The 15,882-nt window shown below is 48.5% G+C and overlaps 1 protein-coding gene across 11 annotated transcripts in view; it reads right to left on the reverse strand.

The window, feature by feature from the left end:
- SYNDIG1 (synapse differentiation inducing 1) overlaps positions 1-12,827 on the reverse strand; it is a 191,109-nt gene extending 178,282 nt beyond the window's left edge. For 2 of the 11 annotated variants that reach the window (XM_070485465.1, XM_070485463.1), the window contains exon 1: positions 12,055-12,136. The gene's annotated coding sequence lies outside the window, so the exon portion shown is untranslated. Of the gene's footprint in view, positions 1-11,739; positions 12,026-12,054; positions 12,137-12,208 lie in introns of those variants that run through there. The other 9 variants (XR_011494510.1, XM_044748321.2, XM_070485466.1 and 6 more) reach the window with 9 other exon arrangements.
- Positions 12,828-15,882: the final 3,055 nt, after the last annotated feature.

Consider the following 15,882-nt stretch of genomic DNA (forward strand, 5'->3'; position numbering starts at 1 on the left):
TCTTGGCTCCTCTGTCATAAATCACTTGCCCATATATGTGGGTTTATTTCTAGGCTATTCTGTTCCATTGATGGATGTGTCTGTTTTTATGCCAGTATCATGCTGTTTTGGTTACTAGAGCTTTGTGTTGTAGCTTGAAATCAGGGGGTGTGATACCTCCAGCTTTGCTCTTCTTTCAAGATCGCTTTGGCTGTTCAGGGTCCTTTGTGGTTCCACAAACATCTGATGATTGTTCTGTTTCTGTGGAAAATGCCATTGGAATTTTGATAGGAATTGCACTGAATCTGTAGATTGCTTTGGGTACTATGGACATTTTAACAATATTAATTCTTCCAATTCATGAGCATGGAATATTTCCCCACTTATCTGTGCCTTCTTCAATTTCTTTCATCAACGTCTTAGAGTTTTCAGTTCACAGCTCTTTCAGCTCCTTAGTTATATTCATTCCTAGTTATTTTATCCTTTATAATGCAATTGTAAATGGCACTGTTTTCTTAATTTCTCTTTCTGATAGTTTGCTATTAGTGTACAGAAAAGCAACGGTTTTTGCATATTGATTTTTCTATCCTGCAACTTTACTGAATTCACTTATTCTCACAGTTTTTTGGTAGCGTCTTTAGGGTTTTCCATATACAATATCACGTCATCTGCAAGTAGTAACAGTTTTACTTCTTTTCTGATTTGGATGCTGTTTCTTTCTTTTTCTTGCTTCATTGTCCTGGCTGGGACTTTCAATACTATGTTGAATAAAAGTGATGAGAATGGGCATCTTTGTCTTGTTCCTGATCTTAGAGAAAAGCTTTCAGCTTTTCACCACTGCGTATAATGTTAGCTATGAGCTTGTCATAAACAGCCTTTATTATGTTGAGGTATGTTCCCTCTAAACCCACTTTATTGAGCGTTTTTATTATAAATGTATGTTTAATTTTTTCAAATGCTTTTTCTGCATCTATTGAGATGATCATGCGATTTTTACCCTTCATTTTTTTAATATGGTGTATCACATTGACTTGTGGATATTGAACCCTCCTTGCATCCCTGGAAAATATTCTACTTGATCATGGCGCATGATCCTCTTAATGTATTGTTGAATTCAGTTTGCTAATATTTTGCTGATGATTTCTGTATCTATGTTCATCAGGCATATTGGTCTGTAATTTTCTTTTCTTGTGGCATATTTCCCTGGTTTTGGTATCAGGGTAACACTGGCCTTGTAAAATGAGCTTGACAGTGTTTCCCCTGCTTCTATTTTTTAGAAGAGTTTGGGAAGGATTGGTATTAATTCTTCTTTAAATGTCTGGTAGAAGTCATCAGTGAAGTCATATGGTCCTGGACTTTCGTTTGTTGGGAGGTTCCAGAACATTTCATTTTGCAAATCTGAATGTCTGTACTCATTAAACAATTCCCCTTTTCCTCTTCCCCTCAGCCTCTAGTAACCACCCTTCTGTTTTCTGTTTCTATAAATGTTGCCACTCAATGAACCTCATATAACTGAAATCATATAGTATTTGTCTTTTTGTGACTGACATTTCACTTGGCAGAATGTCCTCAAGGTTCATTCATGTTGTATACGTGTAAGAATTTCCTTCCTTTTTAAGGCTAAATAATATTCTGTTGTATGTATGCACCACATTTTGTTTATCCATTCATCCACCAATGGACATCTGGATTGCTTCCACTCTTGTATATTGTGAATAATGGTGCTATTAACATGGGTGTACAAATCTCTCTTCAAGACTCTGCTTTCAGTTCTTTTGGATATATGCCAGAAATGGGATTGCTGGATCATACAGTAATTCCATGCTTAATTTTTGAGGAAGCCATACTGTTTTCCATAACAGTTGCACCATTTTACAATCCCATTAACAGTGCACAAGAGTTCCAATTTCTCCACACGTTCACTAACATTTATTTTGTTTTTGTTTTTGCTTTTCCTAGTAGCCATCCTAATGGGTATGAGGTCAATTAATGTAGTTTGAACGCTCGGTTTTATTATCTGGTAGCTCAAATCCTCTTTCCTTCCTGTTAAAAAAATGTTAGCATCATAACCCAATGGTTCTTTCATGAACTTTTGAATAATTCTGTCAAGTCCGAAAGGCAATATAACATCGGGATTCTGACTGAAATACTATTAAACTTATAAATTAACTTGGTAAAAATAATGATATCTTGTTACTATTGAGTGTTCCCACCCAGAAGCATGGTATTTCTATTTATTCAAGTGTCTCTTATTCCATGATTACATCTCTATAGTTTACTTTGTAAGGATCCTACACATTTCTTGCTAAATTATTTCTAGATATCTCATACTTTGGTTGTTCTGCTAATGCACAACAGGATGGGGGGTGGGCCCAGATACCAAGGACATCCAGAGGTGGGGACACTAAGCTTTGAGAGAAGGACACACGGAAGAAGTGATGGCCAAGCTGGGCCTTGAAGGAGATTAGCAAGTGTCAGGTAACCAAAGCTGGGGGAAGTGTGACAGCATGTGTGTGTGCAGGGGCAGCAGTGGCTCAGTGTTCTGGGAACCTAGAGAAGTGGGGATGAGGCTGGAGGATGGAAAAGATTGTCACGGCCAGCCTGGTATCCTCCCCAGGAAGCCTGTCCTATGTCACTGGAGATGAGAAGGCAGTGTAAGGCTTCAAGGAGAGGGCTACTGAGGCAGATGTGCATTTTAGAAAGCTTGCTCTTCCAACAATCCCAGAGGCTGGAGGTGAGAAGCACATGGAAGCAGGTAAGAATACCTTGCAGGAAGCTACTCAGAGAACCTGGCAAGAGATGAGTGTCTAGATGGGGCTAATGATGGAAGAGACCCAAGATAGAGGTGAGAAATATTTAGAGGAAAATAAATCTGGGGATGAAGAAGAGCTAAGAGCCTAAGAGGTAAGCAGTTTTCTGGTGTGGATATCTGGGTGACTGTGTGTCATCACCAGAGGAAGGGGCATGGGAGGACGAGCACGAGGGCTTGGGGAGGTAGGCAGAGCATGAGTTCGGTGAGGCTGATGCCCTAGGGGACACCTAATGGAGAAGTCGGGGCACGTGGCTAGAAGCGACAGAGCCTCGGGCAGTGTTTAGGGACAGGAAAAGAAATCTGGGAGCCAGCTGCATATAAAGCACAACCAAAACCGAGAGTTCAGTTAGTGAGAGTATGAGAAGCATGAAAAACAGTGGCTTCCTGCTGGGGCTCACCCCATTCTGGCAGAGAAGACCTGGTTAGCAGAATCCAAGGAGGGTCAGTGACGGAGGAGAAGAATTCAGAAGGCAGTGAAGTCCACGGTCAGGACTTCAGTCCAGGGCGAAGCCAGACTCTGGTGGAGACAGAGTCCCTTTGATTTGTGCCCCCAAGAAACAACTGGGTTCATCCTTGTTTTACTAAGAAAGGCACCGACTTAGTCTTAAGGAGAGATGCAGGCAACAGGCAGAGTCCAACTCACTGAAATACATTTCTAAAATATATAAAGCTCCAAATACAAATTCCAGGAAGACCAGCACTTCTGGGCAGTGTCTAAGGAGAAAGGACAATCCCGTCTTCTGGGAAAAGCCTTGTGCTGAGAGCACAAAGGGAGCACAGTGCCCACGAGTTCTCACGGGTCGACCTGCTGTCCTAGTTGATTTTGATGTTCTATATGAATGTCTGGGGCCCGTGGCATTTAGAGGGAATGAGTTCCCCTCTGCTGTATGTTCTGCAGGAATTTCTGTTCTCCTGGACTTTTCTAGGCGTCCCTGGCCTTGTCTACAAGCCAGAGATCCCCTCGCCCATACCTATGGGTCACAGTTTGCTGACTTGCTGTGGGTATTCTCCTCTCAGAAAACCACCAAAAAGCACAGATGGGGAAATGACCTCATTACATTTTGTCCTACTTGGGCTTTACTGCAAAATGGAATTATCTGCATCTGTTTGTCTGTCCAACTATTGCACACGATGTGCAATTTCCCTAAGCCTATTGGCAGCTGCTGGCAATGCCAAGAAAACTGAGTGTGGTGGGTGAGAAAACATGAACTTCAGAGACGAACAGAAAACCACACAAACTTTAAAGACGAGTTTGGCACTGAGGCTCTTCCTCTGGCAACTTGAGGCTGCAGAGCAGGTTGGGTAAGCTCTCCGGGTCTTGTCCCACCAAGTGTAAACTAGGGCATCTCAAGAAGTTGCTGATGGAATCACATGGAACAACACACACATATCAAATATTCAGCCCTCCCTTTTCTGGCTGTTCCCTTCCCCTTCTTGCCTGGGAGAGAGACACCAATAACACAATAAGGCAGCAACAGTAGAAGCTTCTGCTGGTTTCCCTGAATAATACTCTTGACAAGATACTACAAGCTATGAAAGCTTTAATCTGACCCTTCAGACTCGGGTTCACTCTACTTTTCCAAACTCATCAACTCACCTCCATTCCACCCAGAAACCAGAAGGCCGGAGGTGCGCCTTTCAGTGCAGTCAATCACTCTGTTGTGAGGCACCAGGCTTCAGTGGGCACAACAGCTCCACCCGAGAGGAGGGAAAGTGGCAGTCCACCCCACGTGAAGTAGCATCCACGTCCAGCCCCGAGAGCCAAACCCCAAGGGCGGGAGGGCTGGAAGAGAGCGCCAGTGTCCTAGGCAGGGACAGCCCAGAGCCCTGGCATCTGGAGGCTGTGCAGCCACGCAGAGGTGCCGTCACCCCTCCTCCGCTGTGCTCGGCTCGCTGGGAGCCCCTGCAACGCTGCCCCTCACTGCCGCACACGCTGTTTCCGCCCAAGTGCTGACGCCTCCAGAGCCCACGGAGTCCCTCCCCACATCCCTGGTGCCCAGGACACAGTTGGCCGAAGGAGCAGGCTCCCAAGCTTACCAGGCTCCCCTGGTTGCACTCTCTCTGCCCTGGGCTGCGGACGCACGCCCCAGGGCGACATCCCGAGTAGGGCCCTTGGGTTGGGTTCTGCAGGCAAGCAGAGTCGCGCTAGGCCGTGGGCCTGGCAGGAGGCAGGAGCCGTGCTGCTGGACGGCCCTAGGGGCACTGAATGATCGCGGTGGTTCCTCTCCAAGGTTCATCTGGGCCGCCGGGGCGACACCCAGGGCCCTGACCGCAGCAGTTAAGGAAGAAGCTGTGTGCCCTGTCCTCCTCTGGGTCCCACTGCGGGAGAACAGGAGAGCTGATGGAAGAGCAGACCAGGGGCCCTCCCACCAGGCAACATTTCTGCAGCTGTGGGAGAAGCAAGCCTCAGACTGGGTGTCACTTGCAGTTCTAAATCCGAGTAGGCAGTTTAGCATCTGAAGGTCACCAGAAACCTGTGCAGGTAGCAAGAGGCATTGGAATAGCTGGAGGACAAGATGTGCCGAGGTAGGGCAGTTCTAGAGTGGTTACACCTCAGCAAAGCATCCCTCATCAAGGGTCACCCGACTGTCAGTGGGATGCAGTCCTTGCCTGTGGAGGAGCTCCCCAGTTGGGGAAGGCGAAAACGTGAACAAAGGCAGGAGGAAGCTTCTGGGTGTGGCATTCCAAAGCTTCAACTTTCCAAAATGGAACCCTGGTGTCATGGAGTACTTGAACATGTGAAAATGTCCCTGCTCTGGCAAAGAAAACGGGTGCTTGAGGCTGAGCCATGGTCAAACACCAAGGGAGGGAGGGCGCCAGCATGGGTGGTCTGGTCACACCTTGCACTAGAGCCTGTCGCTTAGCTGACCTTTGCTATGTGGCCTTGTTGGCCTGTGATGCATAATACACAGAGCAGTTACTGGAATCTGGGATGGAAATATATGTTTGTGACCCAAGAAGCTGAAGTACATGTTTTTCCTGGAAGGGTATTTGGCAAATCAGCTACTCAAAGTCTAGCAACAGAAAAAGAAACTGCATTTTTCTGCACATTTTGAGTCAACAAATACATTTTTCCTCTATGGTTTTAGAATAGACTGTGAAGTCCCCAAATATATTCAACACTCCTGTTCACAGCTAATACACCTACACCAAGAACAGTCAGATTAGCAATCATGCCAATGAATACCATGCAAGAGGACTCCAACAAGTGGGGTCAAAGGGATGACAGAAGGACTGAGAGGCAGTTGGATAAATGACCCTCCTTGTCCTGAGTCCCTCGAGTGGGACACTGTGCCACAGATGCCTGGCACTTACCTAATCCAGAGGCAGTTAGGAGAGGATTCCAACAAGAGCCTTGCCAGTCTAGTTTCTGAAGAGAGTGAGAACAACACAGTGGTTTCCCCATGTGGAAAGGTGGGACCCTTATGTCCACAGCTTTAAAAAAATTACAGTAAGAATGAAAGGCAGAGAAAGAATTTAGAAATGACAAACAGGTTATTTCCCTTTACTTAAAATTGGCTTTTAACAGAAATCCCTCTTTGTGAGTGAGTTTAGAGCAGTGAACCATATAAAGTACTGATGCAAATTACTGTGTTTCTGGGTTTAGTATATGAAAGGAAAACTGTAAAATAATATGCATATTAATTAATCAGCTCATAGTTCTTTGTTGCAGAACGGCTTGTACCAAAGGGGAGTATGGGAAAAGAAAGGAACTGGGAGAGAAAAGTGAAGACAGGGTCGTTTCCAGCAAGAGACCCTGGAAGGTATTTCCAGGCTGGGCTGGGAGGGCACACAAGGTGGAGCAGAGGAGCGGCTCTTAAGACAAATCTGTGAATGTCTGAGCTCCTAGCACAGGCCAGACCCCGTGGTTAGACGGCACCCAGGCCCAGTGCACACTGGGTGTCACATGCAAATTATATGTCCTACAGGGCCTGACTGCCCTACAGGACGAAGCACCATTATCCCAACTAGTAAGGATGGGGGCCCTCCTAAGGGACACATATGGGATAAGGGGCCAAGGCCTGGATTTCAGATATTAAGGTTGGCTATAGAAACACGTATACTTTATTTAAAGGCTATTTTAGACACTACAAATAACAGGAGACTTGGTGGCAGCCTTTGGCAGGATGAGTAAGGCATCCTCAGAGCCCCCTCTAATGCTAATGGAGCCTAAGCCCACCCCTGAGCAGAGCTGATGGGCTCCTGTCCCAGCCCCAGGACTCAATCCTATTAGGACTCTCAAAAACAAACCTTCTTATTTCAAACACCTGCACTAGGCTACGCCACCAGGGTGTGAGGACCAAGATCATAATAAGTTAAAAACTGCACAATGTACGCATGGCAGAAAGGTAAGTTGACATAACATTTTTGTTTCTTTGCTTCCCTGAGTGGAGGTGAAGCCCCAACAGATTTGAGGTATGATGTTTTTCTCTTTCAGAAGCATCTTAAAGCTGAGGCAGTGGAGTAGAACTTGTGTGGTTCCAATTGTGTGAAGTGTTTGCTTACTTTTTGGTTTGGTTTTGGACCCTGACTTTGCCAACAGAGAAAAAGGTTAAGGAAGGAACATGGGAGGCATCTTTGAAGGCGGGTGGCGACCCAGTGAGGTCAAGAGTTTGAAAAAGTAATGTTTTTAAAATATGAATTTAAACTAAGTGGGCCCTTCATGACAGACTTAACTTGCAATCAGTAAATACCTACGTCTTCTCTCCTTCAGATGCACATGCCCTAAATGCCACTACAGCATTATCAAGACCTAAGTTTAAAAACGACTATGATCAACACAAGAATCGACTGGGAACTGAAAACTCAAAATGTTTCACACTGAACATGGATTTGAACCCCAAGTGCAAAACCTCCATCTCTCTGGAATAATGTTAACTGAATTCCTAGATAAACTCTTTTTGTGCAAGTAAATATGCAGTTACCTGGGTTGATCTGAAATAAGCTTTCAGAAGCAGCTTTTATTTTTACTATTTTCTACACATATATTATTTCCTGGTTGTGTTATTCTTAGCTCTAATAGTTATCTTGGGCCTGCATGCTTATTTGCTGTTGTTGCTTGCTGCTGTTGTATTTTATTTTATGTAATTTAACAGGTTATTTATCATAAAATGGTTTAAAATGATTTGGACTTTTGATCTAAACAAAGTTTGTAACTTAATCACCATGTGTTATAAATGGTGCTTTGTGGTTTGTTGATAATCTACTTTAAAATGTTTATCCTAGATAACATGAATCATACAACTTTTATGTGATATGAGTCTAAATTTAGTTGTGTTAAAGATATATTTCATAAGCTGTTGTTCATAAGCCTTTTCTATACATTCCCTCTAAACCCCACCCGACAGGAATGTCTGCACCACTCAGGCACATTCTTACATGAGAATACAACCCAGGTGCACGGGCACTGTCTGTTCTTATTCTGACTCTTCCCAACAAGAAGCTGTAGGATGCAGGTGCAGCGAAGGGCCTGGGCTCATCCTGCCTTCTCAGAGAGCCTCGGGCATGCAGACTTCACCCAAAGAGACATTCAATCAAGACACAAACACATTCCCAATCCAGAGCCTTCCCCACTTAAAATATTGTAACAACCATAGCTATTTTGCTTTCAAAATCCTGGAAAGAACATGGATGTAAAGAAACAGAACCTGACAAAAGTTCAGTGATCTACGGTGATGCAACAAGCAGGCAGCAGAGCCCAGAGTTTGAAACCTAAGTCCTCTCACAGGCACTCCACAAAGTGCTGTGGGGCGGAGCAGCCACACACAGGGGAAAATGCAAATGTCTCCCTGACTCCTCCCCTCCACTCACAGCTGAAATCTAGTACACTGCTTGACCAAAAGAAAGCAACAGCCAGGGCATGGAGTCGCAGCCCGGTGCCTGAAACAGTTACTGCAGCTCCTTTTTAAAACACATGTTTATAGACTCTCCGGAATAATTTGGATGTCTAAGCATCTTGCACAGAGAATGCTGAAAAGTCACATTTGTTAAAAGTACCTACTACCACCTTCATTATTCCAATTCTGGTGACATGGGCCAGAACCTGGTCAGCCTATCTTCAACGTTTTGAATATTTAATGTTTGACTATCTTTAATGTTTTGCTTTTTTGACATATTGGTACAATGTCTCCAGTGTATTGATGCTGGGTCCAAAGCTCCAATATCGCCTCATATCAGCACGTTTCTGCCAGACGGTCCCATGTGACTTCCCACTAAAAGAACAGACTTTTGCTACTCATTTAGCCCCACTGCTTTGCTGATGCTAATAAATGAATACCCCATCCTTCAATCCTTGCCACCTTCACCCACTCATTCAAAGAATTTTGCTGATAACATGAAGTCTGTTCAAACTATAGGTCGCAGTATTGCAATCAGTCTGTGTTGGCCATGAAAATCTCGAAAATGCATGGGGGCCCTGCAGGGGCTAAAGGGAGGGGCTCAGGGTTATGCTGGTGTCATGGAAAAACAAGGTCTGATTTGGGGGGAGAGGACTTATAAAACTACGTACAGGATGGTTATTCATATTACAAGAGGTTAGCTAAGGAATCCTTTAAATAGCGCACCTTATAAAGGAATTCAGAAGTCTCACTGAATCCTCCCAGAACGTCATTGACAATTTTTAGAAACAGCTTTTATATAAAGGAAGGCGCAGAGATGTGTAGGGTGGGAGGGGACTTGTGGGCGTGTGTGGGGGGATCACCCTCCCACTGTCTCTGGAGGCCTTCTCCATGCTGTTCCTCTCCAGCCAACAGACGCTACGCCCAGAATCAAAGCTGAGTGAGCAGAGCCTCTCTCCAGAGGGTGGATCAGATGTGACCAGTGCGATGGCCAAACGGTCTCTAATCGAGAGACGGAATATTCAGCACTCGTCATGAGCCTCGGAATAGCACCAACTAGTGTCTCAGATAGAAAACTTACATAAGAAAATATCCTTTTATTCTCTTATAATAGTAATAACTCCCTAGAAAACATGAGTTAGAGTTAATGGGAAAGATGAGTCAAGTCTAGCGGAGCACTTTTAATTTATGTCATGCTGAATGTGGAAGAAATTGATTGCTTATGATTTATGAATTGAGAAAGTTTTTACCAAAAAGAAGTTATTTTGCCTACCATGGTTCAGCTGGAATCTTGTTTATCCCCTGCACGTCTAAGTCAAATCTAATTGTTTCAAATGTCTCTTTTCTTCAGGATCTGGATTTCTCTTTCTTCCTTCAATTCCCTACTTCATGCCTCAAAGAACATTAGCAGGTTTTCTTTTTCTACCCCCAAATGGAAGAGGGGGGATGCTTTCATTTTTATTTTAACATCACCCATGTTCTACTGGAATCCTTTGAAGCAGTCGTTTCTGATGCTGGTTAGGTGGAAATGCAGGGGAACCTCCTCAGCTGCAGACAGGTGGGGATGCGCTTAGAGAAGAGGGGAGCTAGGAATGGGTTTTACATCCTTCATCAAACATGGCCGCCAAAACTCTGAGGAGGTGGGTAAACAAGCGGCAAAGGCAAAAGGCTACGAGTCTGGGAACTGGATGAGGGGGACATTGGAGGTTCAGGGTTTTATTCTCTTCACTTTTGTGTACCACTGGACTTTTTCATCATAAAAAACTTGAAACATAGATTTCCCCATTTTTTCCTTTATCTAACAAGGCCCTCTTGATTATGACGATTCCATTTTCATGCAGTAGGTGGGGCGGGTGCAAGAGGGCACCAGACCAGCTACAAACCTACCCAAGGGACTGGGCTGTGGGAGAGAAAGAGGCGGAGAGCTGTTCCTCATGGCTCACAGGCTGTGCACCTGTGTTCTGATCGCCAAAAGGACATTCCACACAACCACCAGGCACAAAGCAGGCAATAATTCATCCGAAAATTCACTCCAGCTACTTCTTGTCCCAGCCAGAACCAACATCAGACTGCCCGGGCCGCCTCGGTAGCTGCCGCGGGGGTTTCGGGGGTCGGATCCCTCTTGAGGGAGGAAATCTCAGCGCCAATGCAGACGGCCCTGACAATCGCACCTTGGCAAGGAAAAGTTGGCTAGCTCTGGCGTTTGTTACCAGGCTGCTCACCCCACAGGCTGCAGGTCTGCGCAGCACGCCTCTCCCTTTGGGTTCTGACCAAACATGCTGGCCAGTAGGAGGGGGGCGGACAGATACACAGACGCGCACACGCCCCACAGCCTGAGCCTGATTCTAACCAGAAAACGGAATCACCCACCTCCTAAACCCCAAATCGGCCAAGCCCTCGGCCATTGTCTGCTGCACTGAACATGGGGACGTAGCCAGAGAAGGCGCATACATCGAGTCCCGGCCAGCAGCCCGGCGGCGCCAGCGCATCTGACGCCACACAACGGATGCGCGCAACAGAAGTCTGGGTACCAGGCGCCCAAGCCTTGCGTGCAAGGGGACCCCAAGGAAATCAAGACGACCAGACGACCCTTTCAGAAAAGTCCTTCAGAAAAGACAAGCGACCTTACTGGCAGCCTCCCTAAAGCAAGGCTACCAGTGCCCACTCTACTGGAGTCTTGCAGAAAACGCACAGCGATCAAAGCCCCTCCCTCAGGGAAGTGCTCAACTCTGCCTGTAGTCCATTCCTCTCTCTCCGCTTCTCGGCGCACACGAAAAGGCAGAGCTCAAACCCAGGGAAACTGAGACTAGAACTTGAACCCCAAAGGCGCATCCACTCCCTCCCCTCTCCGCGCCTGGGCTGGCGGCTCCCAGGGCTTCTGACTGTCGGGCTGCCAAGGACCAGACAGCTCATAGATGCCTGTCCTGCCCTCGCCGGCAGCAAGGGGCTCCGGAAGTCCCTATGTCAGTCCAGGTCGCCGGTTGAGAGTCCCCTTCCCCAGGGCGTTCGCACCCTCGCCTTCCTTTTTCCCTCCGCTCGGCGAATTGAAGCCCGCTTCCCTCCCGGACACAGATGGACCTCGGTCCCCAGCTTCGCGGCTGCCCCGCTCACCAGCCGCGTTCGGGTTCCTTTGGGCCGCTCCAGGGGGTCGCCAGAACCCTCAGAGCTGATGCCCGCCGCGCGCGGTCACGGCCTGGGCAGCCCGGCTCCGCCGCGCACCCAGGTCTGGGTCTCACTAGCTCCGGCTGACTTTGCACAGCAGCCCCTCCGCGTCGCCCGGGCGCCTGGGGTGGCGAGGCGCCAAGCTGCAGCCCCGGCCGACAGCACCCACCCCTTCCTCCGCATCTTCCTCGCCTCTCCGCTCTCCCCTAGCTCCTGGAGACCCCACGCCTCCCGTGTCCCGCCGCCTCGACCACCGGGACTCACCGCTGGCGCCGCGCCGCCGCCGGTGCTGCGCGCTCCGAGGCGGAGCTGGGACGCCCTCCCGCGCGAGGGCAGCCTCCAGCGCCCACCCGCCGCCCCCGCCCCGCTCCCGCCGGCCCCTCCGCCCGCCCGCGCTGCCCCGGCTTTAGGGACTTACCTCTGGGACAAGGTGACCCGGCTAGTGCGCCCAGGCGGCCACCAGCGCGTCTCCCGAGCGAGCAAGCGTGCGGGCGCGGGGCCGTGCGGCGCCCGCCTCTGCTCCTCAGCTCCCCGGCTCTCTCCTCCTCTGCCCTCTCCTCCCCTCCCCTCCCCTCGGCTCCTCTCCGCGCTGCTCCTCTCCCCACGCTGCTCGCCGCCCTGCGCTCGCCGCCCGCGCCCCCGGCTGCCCCGCGCGTCCTGGAGCGCCTGGCGTGGGGCAGCGGGGGTAGCCCCGGCGGCTGGGAGCTCGGGAGCTGTGGGAATGGGGCGGAGCCCGGCCCTCTGACCCCCGGGAAAGGAAGGGGTGCGACAAGACTCCCGCGGCGCGCTCCCAGCCGGCTGGTCGGGCGAGGGGGCTCCCGGGAGCGCCTCTAGGCTTGCCGAGCCTGGCGACGCGCTTGCTGGAGGCGGCGGCCACCGGCTCTGGGGGAGGATGGAAGCGAGGAGGAGGAGGAAGGAATGGCCCCGCGCGAAGGCGGCGGCCAACTTTGCCCCACGCCGACCGGGCCCCGCGGGTGATCGCGTCTGGCGGGTGGCAAGGGGCCGTGTCTGAGAATGTGAGGGCGACAGAGGTTGGGGGAAGGGGCAGCCGCTGGGGACACGAGGACAGGGATTTGCCTGGCTCCTAGAAGAGATGGCTCCCCTCGGTCCTAAAGGCCTTCCCAGGCTCCAGTTCGGTTTTGAGGTTCATAAGGACCCATTTTATAGGTCTGGCATTTACTCAAGTCCTGACCAGCCAAGCATCCAGGCGAAACCAGGCGCCGGACCAGACTGTGAGAGCCCCGGCCAGCCCCAAACCGATCTGTTGTCCACCCACGGCTGGCCCTTGGTAGTTGGAATTGAAAGGAAACTAGAGCAGTGGCGTGGCCGAGGTGCGGTGTGGGCATAATCATGAGGAAGAGAGTGAGGATAGGGGAGCCCAGCTGAGGGAAGGCCTCCTCCCGGAATAGTCTGCATCTCAGTCGTTGAGGGAAAGGGGGCAAAGTAGTGTTTTCAGTTGGGATTTCATAAAAGAACAACTGTGAAAGAAAGATGTACCAGAAAGAGGGTGATTCAGGAAAAAAATCTGTGAGCCCATTTCTACCCCAAGCACAGACGTGCCACTTGTCCCAGCCTTGCCAGCCCATTCTCCAGCCCTGATGGTCAGGGCCAGCGATGCCCCATGAAACCATCCTCAGTGCAGAGCCCTCTCTTTTGCCTGGTAACCAACGCTTTGCCTGAGAAGGCTCTGAGTCCTCTGCTGGGTCTCCCCCGGTGGAGTTTCCAAAGGGCAGGAGTTGGAGCCAGAACTGCAGGTCCCTCCACATTTTCCCTTTCCTTGAGGTGGTGGAGAGAGGGCCTTGGCTCCTGCGGAACTTGAGCGGCCCAAAGAGAATGCTCAAGTCAGACTGCCTCCCTAAGGAGGCATTTGGGTGGAGCAGTAGGCCAATGGAACCAGCACCACCTGTGGTTTGTCTTTATCCACCTGAATTACACGTGTCTTCATCTCTGCAACACGGCGAAACACAACTGGGGTTTCTTTCTCTAGATCCCCAGCTGCAAGGCTGTGGTCTGGAACACTCAGAAAAGGCCATTGTACGTCTCCCGTCTAGAAGAACTTCTCAAACGGAGGGAAATGCCACCTTTCTCTAGTGAAGTTGCTCACTTTTCCTGGGTCCTTTCGTGGGCAGAACATTCTCTCATCCGAACCACTGGGCTGAGCAGCTATTCTCGTTTGAGGTGGAGAATCATCATTCCCGTTTATCAGATTGAGAAGCTGAGGTTCGGAAAGGTTAACTGAGATTTCTGTAGCCACTCAGTATGCAGAAGGAGCATGGATTCAGGCTCCTGCCTGTCGGAGCTCTAGCACCTACCTGGCTTTGAGGCCAGCTTTGTTTTGTCAAGAGAACACCAGCCTGGGTTACAGCCCTGACTTGCCTTTGACTCGAGAGTACTGGCGAATTTTAAATGGACTTTTCCCAATTCAGCAGGCAGGCACCTCCTTGAGTGTAGCAGGGAACGTGATTTCTGGCCACCACTGGTTGACTTCAGAATGCTCCCTCCAAAAGTGAGGGCTGCATAAGTTAAGGGAAGACAGCGCCTTTGCAGTCACTCTGGACTGAGTTCTGCAGCCGAGTTCCGTGTCCTCGGAACTTTGCAACTTTTCAGGCTCGTGCTTTGGAGCCGTGCCCCCAGCTCTTCCAGGTGGTGTGTTGAGCAGATACATTTTGGGCAGCAGGGCGGGCTTGCATTTCCTAAAATTTTCTAAGGCTTAGTTTTCACAACATGCCTCACTCAATTTAGCCTTAAACATTTGCATTTTCTTTTATTGTGGGATGAATGTGTAATTTCTGTCTCCGCGTCATATGGGTGGGCTCCCTTAGGTCACTGCTGTATTGTCTTTGCGTAGGCACGTCCCAGGTATTGAACAAAACTCAGCAAATGACAGTTGTCAGAGAAACCACATTGGATTGTGGGGTCAAAAAACAGATGTCTCTGAAGAAAGAGGGCAGTTTGAAAGAAAGGGGGAAAGTTTATGATGTGATAGGCTTTATTATTATTTATTATTGTTGTTGTTATTTATTTCTCCCATGCCACTCCCATGGCTTCAAGATCCTCAGATGTATGTTGTCTTTTCTTGACCCAGCCCCCCCAACACATATATGCACATTTTAGTGTTTTTGCAATCTGAATGGGCCTTCCCAGTCATTGCAAAAGAAACTTGCCAGGGCCAGGAATCTTGAATGAAGAGAGAGATGTCACCTGCTCCCAGCAGACGAGGAAGCTCAGGGAAGGGATCTGCGGCTCCTGGTGGGCCCTTCAGTTGAGCTGGAATGGTAGCTGCACACAGAGGGTGGTTTCTCTTAAGTGTGTGTGTTGCTTGGAATATTATCCTCACTATTATGCTGTGATGTAGCATTGAAACAAGAAAGTAAATAAGGGGCTGTCACATAATGGGTATTGGGACACAGAAATTGCCAAATCTCCTGGAAATTGCATAATCTTTTCAACAATGCTTATTTCTAAGAAGAGATTACAGGACTTTCAGAGATAAGAGAGGTCAGTGGGGCCAGTTCATGTGTTGTGAAGAACTGTCACTCAAACACTGAGCCAGCTGTCAGGCTTCTGGATGACTTCAGGAGAAGCTGTTACATCCCAGAGATAGGTGACTTGATTAGAGGAAACACAGATTGGAATTTTTCAAATAGGAAATATTCCTTAATACGTCTTGAATTAAAGGCTTTACACCATGGGCAAAGGCTACAAAATGCCCGTGTGGCGCCATGGGTAGTGTCCGGAGTTGGACAGCACTCATTCAGAAACCATCTTTAGATGGATATGTAAAATGCTCAAACTCAAATTGTTGTAATACTAAAGATGAAGAATGGTGTACCCAATTTTAAAGCAATGTAATTAATATAGTTTTTTCTTTTCTTCTCCAAAATCTGTTGTTAAATTGTTTGTCTTAAATTGATGACATCCAGGAATTGAAAACCTGTGATGTCTTATTAAACTGGAATCTTCTTGACAGAAAGACAGAAAGATGACCATTCAGATATTCGATGAAGACACGATAGGCAAGGCTCTAAGAAAAACTGAATTGCTGTCAGAAATCAAGGGAGAAAGATCCAAAACCTAGACAAATGTCTGAGG

The sequence above is a fragment of the Equus asinus genome, chromosome 15 (genome assembly GCF_041296235.1).
Source record: "Equus asinus isolate D_3611 breed Donkey chromosome 15, EquAss-T2T_v2, whole genome shotgun sequence".
Classification (NCBI taxonomy): Eukaryota; Metazoa; Chordata; class Mammalia; order Perissodactyla; family Equidae; genus Equus; species Equus asinus.